General features: G+C 31.9%; 1 long non-coding RNA gene across 1 annotated transcript; it reads left to right on the top strand.

Annotated features, from left to right (window-relative positions):
* Window positions 1–691: 691 nt before the first annotated feature.
* Window positions 692–3,393, top strand: LOC127119099 (uncharacterized). The gene is made up of 3 exons (XR_007802628.1): window positions 692–1,158; window positions 1,533–1,608; window positions 2,975–3,393. It is a non-coding gene; the product is annotated as an uncharacterized LOC127119099 (long non-coding RNA).
* Window positions 3,394–13,005: the final 9,612 nt, after the last annotated feature.

Here is a 13,005-nt window from a genome sequence, read left to right as displayed (position 1 = left end):
GTTCCAGGGTTTTATCTGATTCGACCAGTTTCCTTCTTGCTGATTTTGACCAGTCAAATTATTGTAACCTCCTATGCCTTTGTTGCCATTCCAACTTCCTTTGCCTTTTCTTTCTTTTGATGATTGAGCCTGCAAAGCATATCACTCTTCAAATTTCCTGCAGCTCTTTCAGCCATTCTTTGTTCATGAGATTCAAGCGTCCATTGAAGCTCTTCCTTTGTCAATTTTGACAAATCTTTCGACTCTTTTATGGATACTACCACGTGGTCAAACTTTGAAGCCAACGACCTCAAGATCTTTCCAACAACAGATCTTGATGTCAACCCTTCTCCATATACCTTGATTAGATTCACCAGTTTCGTAACCTTCACTACAATATTTTGACTCTACGACAACGCCTAATTTTTTTGAAGTAAAAAAATTGTTCTCGTAGCGTTTATTAGAGAACAAATTTTATATTTCGTTGCGGTAGTGTATATAGCTTTTGCAAATCTTATGCAACGGCTAAAATTGTTGTTGTATATGACAAAGAGAACAGTTATTATTACAAACATTTTAAAATCGTTCTCATATAATTTTTAATTTTTTAATAAAAAATTTATTATTTTAGGCCGTTCTCTTTAGTTGGTTAAAATATAAAAAAAATTGTGAAAAAATTCATTTTGTTGGAATCGAACTGAGACCTCACGTTAAAACAATATCAGTAGTTCCATTTTCTTCAGCGTAAAAAAGTAATTACGTTTCAGCCGTTCCCTTTCATCAGCGTAAAAGAAAATTACTTCGGTTCGGTGCTGAAACAAATATCAAGTGAAAAATCAAAGCCCTAAATGTGAAAATTCTTCCCTCCCAAACTCATCAAAACCTCCATCGTATGATTTTTCAGAAGCTGAAACAAAGATTGTCCAGTGTATCTTCTACCAAATCGCAACCCTAACCCTTTGTTCCCTTCTCCTTCTTCTCAAACCCTTCAAGTTGCAACTCGGAATTAGGATTTTAGGGTTTCAAGGAATCATCTCAATCAAAGCTTTGAAGTAAGTCTCTCGACGACGACATTGATTCCCCTAAGAGCTACAAGGGTCATAGCACGTTGTGAATGAAAACTCTAATATAAATGATTTTTCACTTCAAGCTTTTATGATTCATCGATTCGTTGCCCAGGTAAGAGTTTCCTTTAAGTTTCTTATAATATCTCCTTTAAATTTCATCCAGTATTGTTATTCTCTTTTAAAATGGGTTAGTTTACTCTAGTTTATGAATCTACTATTGATTGTGATCTTTGGAACTTTATCTTCCCACGTGAGTTTCATGTTAGGATTAGCAACACTGCCACAATACATTTCTCTATTTTCTCCCCAAAATGGGCACTTGAGGTATTGGATGCTATCTTTGAACTTAAAAGCGGTGTTACAGTTAGTGTAATATCCATCATCCTTAAAGAGACACGTTGAAATATTGATTATGAGTGCATTAATCACATCTTTATTTAATCATTTTAATTTGTTGTTGTCATGTTTCATGACACGAATCTGCAGACTCCTCCAAGCCAATTACTGTTGCAGATGTCCATAAGTTTTTTGATGATGTTAAGAATAAGCAACGCCGTATAAAGTGAGTTAATGTTGCTTTGGTAATTTAAAGGCGTGGTTGTTGTTGAGTTTATTTGTGTAATCTATGTTCATAAATGTAATATCTTACTTGTATGAACTCTTTAACTCTGTTTGTGCTTCAGCTCTTATAAAGCTAAACTAATGACTTCTTAATATTGACACAGAACCCTTACAAAATGGCCAATGGTAAAACAAAATCTTTCTATTTTATATTGAAACTCTTCAAAACAATTACTTCAGCTAAGTTTAGGTTTGATGTTCTTGCTGAACTCATACTAAGTCCATCCTCACACAGTAGTTTTTTGGTAATTTTTGTCTCTTACAAACTTAAAGTGTTCTTTTGATGAGTAACTATATTAAACCATTTTTTTATATAACATTACCATATCCTAACCATTTTTCTCCATGTAAAAATATAAACTAACAAGTGCATATGAACATAGTTATAAAAAAAATTGTAGCCTGATCAATCAAGGGCCAACCTGTTACAGACATATTGCACTGTGCCACCGAGGCTGCCATAGTGAATGACGAACTAGGTGTAAAAATCTTGACAATAGACACTAAAAGTCTACCAAATAAACCAATTCAAACTTCAAACTGGGAGGAATATGCCACTAAAAACATTTAGATAAATTTATGAACATAGTTATAGATAGTAGGTGAATAAAAACATTTAGATAAATTAATGAACAATAGTTATAGACACTAGTTGAAGCCAATGAGATTTTCATGTCAAGGAGTGTGTCAGAAAAATTTAATAAAGTTCATCACATGTACAAGACATGATATTAAATCCCATGTCATGAGCTTTGCCCATGTGACATAAATTACAAAGGAATTGTGGACAGTGGTAAGTAGTACAATTGGTAACCTGTTTCCAGGGTTTAAAAACTATTTCAATCAACGTTAATGTTGAGGAAGACAAAATGCTACTACATTGTGGGAAAATTAGTGTATTTTTGTGTTTGAAATTTAGTGTTTGCTTTTTTTTGTTTCTTTTTGGTACAAGTGTATTTTTGTGTTTTTGGTACAAATGTAAAATTGATTGGTTTCTAGTTCATCTTTGAATCATTCATTCTTCTTTGATGTTTGGTTGTTGAAATGAAAACTTTTGGTTTAAAGTTATTAAGTGAAACATTCATGTTAGAATTTATATAGTTATTTATAAATAACCAGGGGCTCACTAGCTATGATTGTTAGGTTATGAGCATGCCAGTAGCTCATAATTAGTCTCTGATTACTCCTGTATATGATTGTATTCAAACCATAATTGAGAGATCTAATATGTAGCATATTACACAAATTCACAATGTTATCCTATTTCTATATAAAACCCATAGTATTAAATTTGTTTGTTGTGGCAGTGATGTGGTCAAGCGCAGCAGCAATGCGGTTAGCTTTTATATATTTTGATATCTCTCCACCTTGATTCCATGGAGTAACTTATATCAGCAGGTGCAGCAGAAACCCCACACTTGAAGTACACAAATTAGTCACCTGGCCCGTGATTCTTAGTTTGAAACTTCTTCTCTCCATTTATAAACACAATCACTTATGATATGAGTTATGAAGTTTGCTTTGTATTTGTTTAATTGAAGATTTATGAATTTTTTTTCTTCCAAAAATACGGATGAAAATCATGATTGATTGTAGTTTTGGACGTGAATAAAGTCTAAGCAAGGTTCACATGATGTTACTTTGTTGAATTTTGGAATATTGATTGTAATTTTGGACTCATTAAAATATGTTTTTAATTTATCTATGTTGTATCTTTTGTGTCTTTCATCTTCATTAAGGGTATGCACTTGAAGAAACTTAGTGACACTCTTTAGAATGGTAGTGGTAGATAGTGCTACTTACTCATTAAGAGTATACATGAAATAAAAGAAAACAACCTTTTTCAAATTGTGTTGCTACTTACCACGTCCATGAATTTGGAAATTGGAAAATTGTATTATTGCGTAGATTAATTCATATTATATAGATTAGAGAGAGATATTTAAACAAATCATAGTAATTAAATATTTTGAGATATTTAATAATTGTATTAGTTATTAAAATCTTATTTCTATTTTAAAGGATAATATAAATGAAGATTTTATTACTTTTATATATATGTAATGAATTATGTTACTTTGAAATGTTATTTTTTTAAATTGGAAGATCATTTTAAAATATCTATATGAATATTATTATATAAAAAAATTGTTAATAACATTTATTATCAGGTTTATAATATAAAATGATTTGACATTTTATAAAAAAAAATCATTTGTTGCAACGGTTATAAATTGTTGTTGTAGTATAAAATCGTTGTTACAGCATTTGAAAAAGAAATTAAGATACATATCTACTAGAACGATTTCAAATAAACAACAATTATAAACTGTTGCTATATCACATAAAATAGCCGTTCCCAAAAACACTAGAAAAGCAACGGTTTTAATTTGAGAACGAAGTACAAACGTTGCTACTAGAAGCCGTATTCTAAGGAAATCTAAAACAACGGTTTTGTACGAGGCGTTGTCATTGGCAACGCCTCAGTTTGACACGGTCTGAAAACCGTTCTAATAGAGAAAGGCAACAGATATTTTAGTTTTTGCAACGCTTTTTCTGTGTTGCCGCAGAGTCAAAATGCTGTAGTGTTTGGTGAAGAAATCAGTTATACTTTCATTGTCTTCCATCTGAAGTAATTCATATGTTCTTTTGTGAGTTTGTAACCTCACCTCTTTCACCTTCTCCGCGCCTCCAAACGATTTCTCCAGAATTTCTCATCCTTCTTTCGCTGACTCTGCATCACTAACTTTTTCAAAGTTATCTGCATCAACACATTCATGGATTAATAAGAAAGATTTATAATCTTTCTTCTTCAATTCTTTATGTGCAGCCTTTTCTTGATCTGTCGCGGCTTTTCTTAATCTGTCGCGGCTTCTGCAAGCGTTGTTACTCCTTCCTTCACAAGATCCTAAAAATCTTGATAACAGAACACAACATTTATCTTCTTGCACCAATTCTCATCATTGTTGTTCTTGAGAATCAGAAGATTTGCTGAAAAATGCCTGTTTGGATGATTCGTTGTCATGGTGATTTTCTTCCTACGAATCGATTCAACCGGAGCTCTTGATACCAGATATTGGAAATTCCCCAAAATCTATGGAGAATTTCAATCAATCTTGATGAACAAGATTGTCATCACCCACACAATAATAACGAAAAGAGAAGAACAATGGAGAAAGAAAGAGTCTAAAGAACGATGAAGGAGAAGAGTAATAAAATTCTGCAGAGTTTCTCTTTGCCCACAAACTGTGAAAAACTTCTGATTCACTTTGCAACTGCAAAATACTGTGAATTACAAGTGTTATGAACACTCTATTCATCTCATTACAAAAATAAGGGTTACTCCCTCTATTTATAGATTTAGGTTAACTTGGACCTCAAGGCAAAGCCCAGAATTATAAAAACCCAAAATAGCTAACATTACTAAAATAGACATAAGTCGAAATTCTGTGTGAGACAACATGCTTCGACACTTCGACACACTAACACAACTCAACACACTAGGTGGTTTGACACTTCCTTGCGCCGTCGAACAACCTACTTCGACACAAGGAATTACAATTCAACAAGAGAGATGTTGAGATTATATATATATATATATATATATATATATATATATATATATATATATATATATATATATATATATATATATATATATATATATATATATATATATATATATATATATATATATATATAATAATTACTAATTATACACATTTTATCCATCACTTCATATTATCATCTATCACTCGGCAATATTAATCATGTCCATTATAATGTCCTTAAAACTAATTACATTGTTTATTTGAAGATCTCTCGAGTTAATAAATAATACAATAATATTGTAATTAGACATGACATGTGAATATCAAATTTAAATCTATCTCTTAAGTAGCATTTGGTATATAAATATTCTTGGTATAAACCTAAAAAATTCTTCTCAAGAACTATTTATATTCGAAAAGTAAGTTATAAATGATTCGTTCAAGTTAGGCATAAACATATATATCCTTAGTCTATAGTCTAAACATAAAGAGTACTTATGAGTAGAAAATGAAGTCCAGAGAAAAGTATGAGATATAACATACATTTAACATGAGAATAAATATCAATAAAATTGAATAACTAAAACATACATAATGATCAAGACAAAATTTATCTACTCATAATAATGATGGAAATACATACGGAATAGAAGTAAAACCACATTATATGATCTCTCAATCCCCTACTGATATCCATTGTAATCTGTTTTGGCGTTTAAATCTCTCAAATCTCTCACTCAGTGGTATTTTCTCTTAAACAAATTAGGAAAATCTACGAGATATGTCCAAATGACTCTTTAAGTATTGTAATGAGATTTAATATTTGAAGTTAAATTTTATAATATATAACTGTATTTATAAATAAGAATTATATATTTTTTTAAATATTGAAATATTTATTTGTCTATTTAGAAGTATTTTTTTTTTGAGAGAGAGAATATGAAAATATAAGTGTTTTAATTAGAAGAATTTATAAATGAAACATTATATTTTTTTTAAATAAATAATTTTTTTTTGAAATTATGTATTTAGAAAAGTGTCACATTAGATTTTTAATGATGTGACGAGTAAATAAATAAATTATCAATAAAACAGCGTGAGAGTCAATTTTAATAGATAGAAATGTAATAAAATGAAAACTGATATTGTGTAACACAATTGACAGACACATATATATATATATATATATATATATATATATATATATATATATATATATATATATATATATATATATATATATATATATTATTAATAACAATTGACACTGATATAATGTTACTATAAGAGTTTGTGGCCTAATTCTTGATTTGTGATTCTCTCTAGAGACCCCAACATGCATCAAATTCAACAGTAATAAATAATTGTGTGTAAATGTGTGTATAACATAAATATACTAATTAAAGAGAAAAATAAATGGTTCTACATTTGTTATTCAAAAATAAAAACTAATCAAGATAAAAATTATAAAGATGATCTATTTTACCAGGGAAAAAGTGATAGCACAAGAAGAGTGAGTGTGATGCAAAGAAAACAACACAGGTGTGAAATATATATATTGAAATTTGAAATGAATATGTATTCCTTTTTCTTTTCACTCTGGAAAAAAAACTATGTGTGCGTACGAGTCATACGTAAGTCACATATAGTTTTATTACATGATTGAAGAATGTTTAAGGCCCAACCAAATTGAGATCAATATTGTTGATGTTAATACAACATTTGTCTACCCCTGTATTGTTAAGACTGGTAGGCAATTGAATGAAAAATATATTTGTGCTGGCTAGTATGAATATGTTCGTGTGAATCGTCTTAGGACTGGTGAAGTTGTATGTGTATTATTGGGGATCCTCTAAATACTATGTTTTTTCATATTCTGTAATTTCGTTTTTAGCTTTAATTAATGAATTTCAGATTATTAAGTAATATGTAATGGTCTTTGTCCTTTTATTGAGAATGCTATTTTGATATGTCATATTTTGATTTATATATTTACTTAAACTATATCACATTATTATATTTTGTGAGAAGGAGCTTGGGGCACGATATCTTGCCTTTTTAATATGAGTTTTTGTGTTAGTGGATTTTTTTTTTGCATATCATGTTATTAACTACTAACGGTTCGTGTTATGCATGATGAAATATGTGAATGATTGCATGCTAATAATTGTTAGTTAGTAGGATTATATGTTAATAATTATGAGTTAAGAGAGTGTCATGTATGACTAAGTTATGAATGATTGTATGTTTTGTGTGACATTTATGATGAAGGCTACTGACTTTTCGTTGTTGAGCTTATCTCTGATATTTGGAAGACCGTTGATGATTGTATGCTCTGAAGAGTATCATTTGTTCTGATCTGAATAAGTGTTATATCTTGAAGATTTGTTTTGCCACAATTTTTCAAAGTGGAAGATTGTAGTTCCTATTGGATTGACTGGATTCTGAAAAACAACAACATGAAGAAGTATTTAAAAAGTTCTAAATTATCTAGCTTGCTTAAGTTGTATGGAGGTGCAGAACGGACACACGTTAGACGTGATGTCACATCATGATGTACGACATATAGGTCTTGTGCAAGAGGTCAATATTGTTGTGTTTTAGAAGAGTTTCTGGTTAAAGATTGAATCAGATTTCATTGCTAATTGGCTGAGCAATAGGATTAGGAGATTTATTTAACAGTTGGACGAAGATTAATTCAGATTTAAATGAAGATTTAAATTTGAATTTAATTGAAACAAATTATATCTTGTTGGAGATATTTATGGAATATATAATATCCAATAGATTCTGCATTAATTTTGGATGAAATTAAAGTTATTATATCCAATGAGAAAAGCCTAGAGTTATGATGTTATATAAGGAGCTCAAAACCTACATTAAAAACCAAGCAATACATTAAAGATTTTAGAGTGCTAGGGTATATTTTGAGTCCTTGTTATTGTTGTATGTACACCAATATGTTTCAGTAACTTAGCATAGTTGATTTGTCTAGAGTTGAGTGGTAGTATTAAACATTGATTATTGAGTTGTAATCTCCAAATCACATGTTGTGTGATTGAGAAGAAAGTTAGTAGGTTCTCATGTTTTGGGAGAGCCCTAAATAGAAAGTCACCGGGTAGTGTTAGAAGGAGATATTGAACAACATAGTGCTTGTTGTCGCTTGTAAGACTAATTGTATTGAACTACTAATAGTGAATTTCCTTTCTTGGATTGTGGACTCACCCACAGAAGTAGGTGTGGTTTCACCAAATTGGGTAAACAACTATCGTGTTATTTACAGCTTTTCTGCTCCATCATTTAGTACTTGCTATTATGGTGTTTCTGGTTTAACTTGTCAAACCAGTTGTCTAAGAAATCGTATTCGACATCTGTCCCCCGAGGAACAGACTTTCAGTTGGCATCTGAGCAGGAACTCTAGCTTGTTGGGTGAGCTTAAGGGAAAATAAATTCTGCTCAAATGGAGACAATAAAAAATGTAGGACCAATCCACAAACCATCTGTCTTGGATGGAACTAATTAATATTATTAGAAGGGTATGATGATGGTATTTCTCAAATCCATGGGCAACAAAGCATGGAAAGTTGTGATAAAAGGATGGAAATATCTAGTGATCACTCCTGAAGATGGAACTACGAGCTTAAAACCAGATGTTGAATGGACTGATGTTGAAGATGTGGAAGCTCTTGGAAACTCCAAGGCTTTGAATGTTATCTTTAATGGCGTGGATAAGAACATGTTCCGATTAATCAATACATGTTCATAACATAGAGAAGCTTGTGAGATTCTCAAGACTGTGCATGAAGGCACATCTAAAGTTCGTATGTCAAGGGTGCAACTACTTACCACTAAGTTTGAGAATCTGAGGATGAATGAAGAAGAATCATTCTATGAATTCCACATCAGATTATGTGATATTGCCAACACCTCTTTTTCCTTAGAAGAAAAGATGTCTGAAGAAAAAGTTACCATAAAAATTCTCATATCATTACCTAAGAGGTTTGATATGAAAGTGACCGCTATTGAAGAAGCTCAAGACCTAAGCAATATAAAGATTGATGAACTCTTTGGTTCCATGGAAACCTTTGAGATGTCTATCAATTACATGTCAGAGAAGAAGAACAAAGGCATGGCCTTTGTCTCCAATACTGAAGGAAATCATAGTGATAAAGAAGAAAGTCTGTCAGATGCTATAGATTTTCTTGGGAAAAATTTCAATAACTCCTTGAAGAACCTAGACAGGAAGTGGAGGAAAAATTCCAAAGACAAAGTGTCCCGATATCAATACATGCAAAGGGATTCAATGCTTTTAGTGTGAAAGGTATGGTCACTTCAAAATGAATGTCCTAACTTTTTGAAGAAACAAAGTTGGGATTATCAATCACCTGGTTTGTATCTGACAATGATAGTGATGAAGAAAAAGACAACAAAGTAATGGCGTATATTGGTAAACATGATGTTAAGGGTGGGTGTAGTGATGAGGAGTTATCTGATGAGATATAGTTGTTTCATTTAAGCTTTTGATCACCAAGTGGGAAGAGGCCTACATTGAAATATAAAGAAAAATGAAAACAATAAGTGTTCTTCATTAAGATAAAGAGTAACTTGCTACTATCATCACAGGTCTGAAAGAGGAAATTTCAGTGTGAACATCCAAACTTGAGGACACCATAAAAACTGGTGAGATATTTAATAAAGGCTCTGATATGTTAGAGGAAATCGTGGAAGATAAAAGAAGTTAACATTGAAGATTGATGCTAAATTGCTAAAAGAAATTCAGATAGAAGAAAACAAGTCAAGAATTCCAGTAGAAATAAGGTTTAACTACAACCTTATGAACAAAAAGGGCCACATGTTCCAGCAACGTGCTCGACATGTACATCCTCATTATAAGAGTTTCAATAGATCTAATAAAAGATGTCCTCATTGTGGTAACTATGGGCACATAAGAACTAACTATTACAAACTTTATGGAAATCCTTAACCCCATTGTCAACCATGGCTCAAAAGGAAAGAAAAGACAGTTAAAACAAAGAATGAGTGGAAACCCAAAGTGGAAGTCACATGTTTCATAGCTCATACTTCCCTTAGAGTGTCTTGTAGAGAAAATTAGTACTTTGATAGTGGATGTCCCAAACATATGACATGGGAAAAGTCTTATCTTGAAGAGCTAAAACCTTACTCAAAAAGTTATGTTACTTTTGGTGATGGTGTAAAAGGTAGAATCAAAAGCATAGGAAAACTAGTGTATCCTGGTCTTCCTAGCCTTGAGAATGTGATGCTGGTAGAAGGCATGACTACCAACTTGATTAGTATAATTCAACTTTGTGACCAAGGTCTTAACATAAGCTTCAATAAGTCAGAATATGTTGTCTCCAGCCAAGAGTAATAAGTGGTTATGAAAATCTCAATGTCTCAGAATAATTTCTACCTGTGGATATCTCAGAGAAGAGAGGATCTTTCAACTTGTCTGATGACAAAAGTTGATGAGACCAAGTTGTGGCATCAAAAACTTGGTAACCTTAATCTCAATAGAACGAAGAAGATTATTTTTGAATAAGTTGTAAAGGGATTGCCTAAACTCAAGATTGAAGAAGGTAAAGTTTGTGGAGAGTGTCAAATAAGAAAGCAGTCCAAGATGCCCCACAAGAAGCTCCAGTATCTTGCCACCACAAAGGTTTTTAAACCTTTGCATAAGGACTTAATAGGGCCTATGCAAGTTGAAAGTCTAGGAGGGAAAAGATATGTCTTTATGTGTGTTGATGAATACTCAAGGTTCGCTTGGGTAAAGCTCATTAGAGAAAAATATGACACATTCAAGGTGTTCAAAAAGATATGTCAACTTCTTCAAAAAGAAAAGGGGGTTGGGATAGTGAAAATCAGAAATGACCATAGGACAAAGTTTTAAAATTCTAAGTTCTTTGATTATTGTGCTTCATAAGGTATTGATCATGAAATCTCAGCTCCTATCATTCCTTAGAAAAATGGGGTGGTGGAAAGGAAGCATATAACTCTTCATGAGTCAGCCAGAGTTATGTTACATGCAAAGAAACTTCCTTACTATTCCTTGGTTGAAGCAATGAACACAACCTGTCACATACATGATAGAGTGACCATTAGATCTAATACTAAATAAACTCAATATGAGTTATGGAAAGGTAGAAAGCAAATGTAAAGTACTTCTATGTCTTTTGGAGCAGGTGCTGCATCTTGGCAGATCGAGATCAAATAAAAAATATGGATCCTAATAGTGATGAGTGTTAGACGATAGGCCTAGATATATGGGGGTGAATAGATATCAAGTTAAAAATTTATCCGAAAATTTGACTTAGAAAAATTTATGGTGCGGAAGCAAGTTTCAAATATTCCCGGATCAAAAATCGTCTAAACGAACCTAGTATTGAGAAGCCTGGATATGCGTAAAGGTGTCAATGTTATGATAATACTCCACAAGTCAATCAACAAGGATTTAGACAACTAATTGAATACTCTACAATAGTAAAGATCTATCTCAAATGTTAATAACACACAAAAAAATTAACTGAAATAATTTGTCGAACATTTTGTGTGCGATCAACAATGCTTTGATGTTTATGTAGTGTTTGTTATTCTTAGAAATCCAATCACTACCAAATGATATGTGATTACTACAACAATAAAAATTCTAAAATTTATTCAAATATTATCATCCAAACAATGTTGATTAAGAGATCAAAGTAATCGACAATTAGCAAACGTAAATAAAATAGAGAGAGAGAGTACACAAGGATTTGTTTAGGCAGTTCTGCAATCGATCTCGCTATGGGTACGTCTGCCCTTAATTCGAATTTGAATTCAGATATTATAATGAATCTTACTTTGCAAATGTATGTGTATACAAGATATGAAGAGATCAAATCCCACAAACCCTAAGTTTGATCTTGACTCTAACACCTCAAAAACCTTGATCAAAGTGTTGGTGTAAGCCCTAGAGGCCAATACTTTTGGTACTTGTATCGAATTATTTATTAATAATAAAAGGCTTTTTCTTTATTATGTTTGTTTAATAAAGTCCCTAGAATAGCTAGTCCGTTTAATGTATTGAGTATGACTTAATCATGAGATCACATTAAACATAAGGAGATTATTCTTAAAGTATCCGTAGTCGAGCTTTATTGTGAAGTGGGATAACATTAGAGCATGAAGACTATTATGTTTATAGACTGATGATCACATCTCATGGATCATGGATAAGGAGTTATCAAGTCTTAAACATATGTATGAATATTAAGAGTAATATTTATACTGGATTGACCCGCTATGAGAATACTATAGAATGTTATGCAAAGTGTCATAAGTTATTCTCATGGTGATAATGGTGTATACCACCCTTCGACCTGAAACCACTATGGACCCTAGATGTAGAGTCGAGTGCCTTATTGCTAATCAAACATTTTCCGTAACTGGATGACCATAAAGACAGTTGATGGGTACTCCACGAAGCATGCTAAGGGACATGAGTGACCTAGATGGAATTTGCCCATCCTGCGTAACAGGATAAATGTCTATGGGCCCAATATTGAACTGGACAAGGATGACACAGTCTATGCCTTGTGTTCAATATAGACATAAGGGCAAAAGAGTAATTATATACATAAGTATTATCACAGAAGGATTTGTCAGATCACATGACATTTTCGTGTCTTGGGTAGCAGTGATGTGTTGCTAGATACCGCTCACTATTTATTATGTTAAATACGTGATTTAATATAATTGCCAATGCCGCGAAAACCTACAGGGTCACACAC

Source organism: Lathyrus oleraceus, chromosome 1, assembly GCF_024323335.1.
Source record: "Lathyrus oleraceus cultivar Zhongwan6 chromosome 1, CAAS_Psat_ZW6_1.0, whole genome shotgun sequence".
In the NCBI taxonomy this organism is placed as follows: Eukaryota; Viridiplantae; Streptophyta; class Magnoliopsida; order Fabales; family Fabaceae; genus Lathyrus; species Lathyrus oleraceus.
Note: the sequence above shows the minus strand (reverse complement) of the source record. Positions and strands in the feature narration are given on the sequence as shown.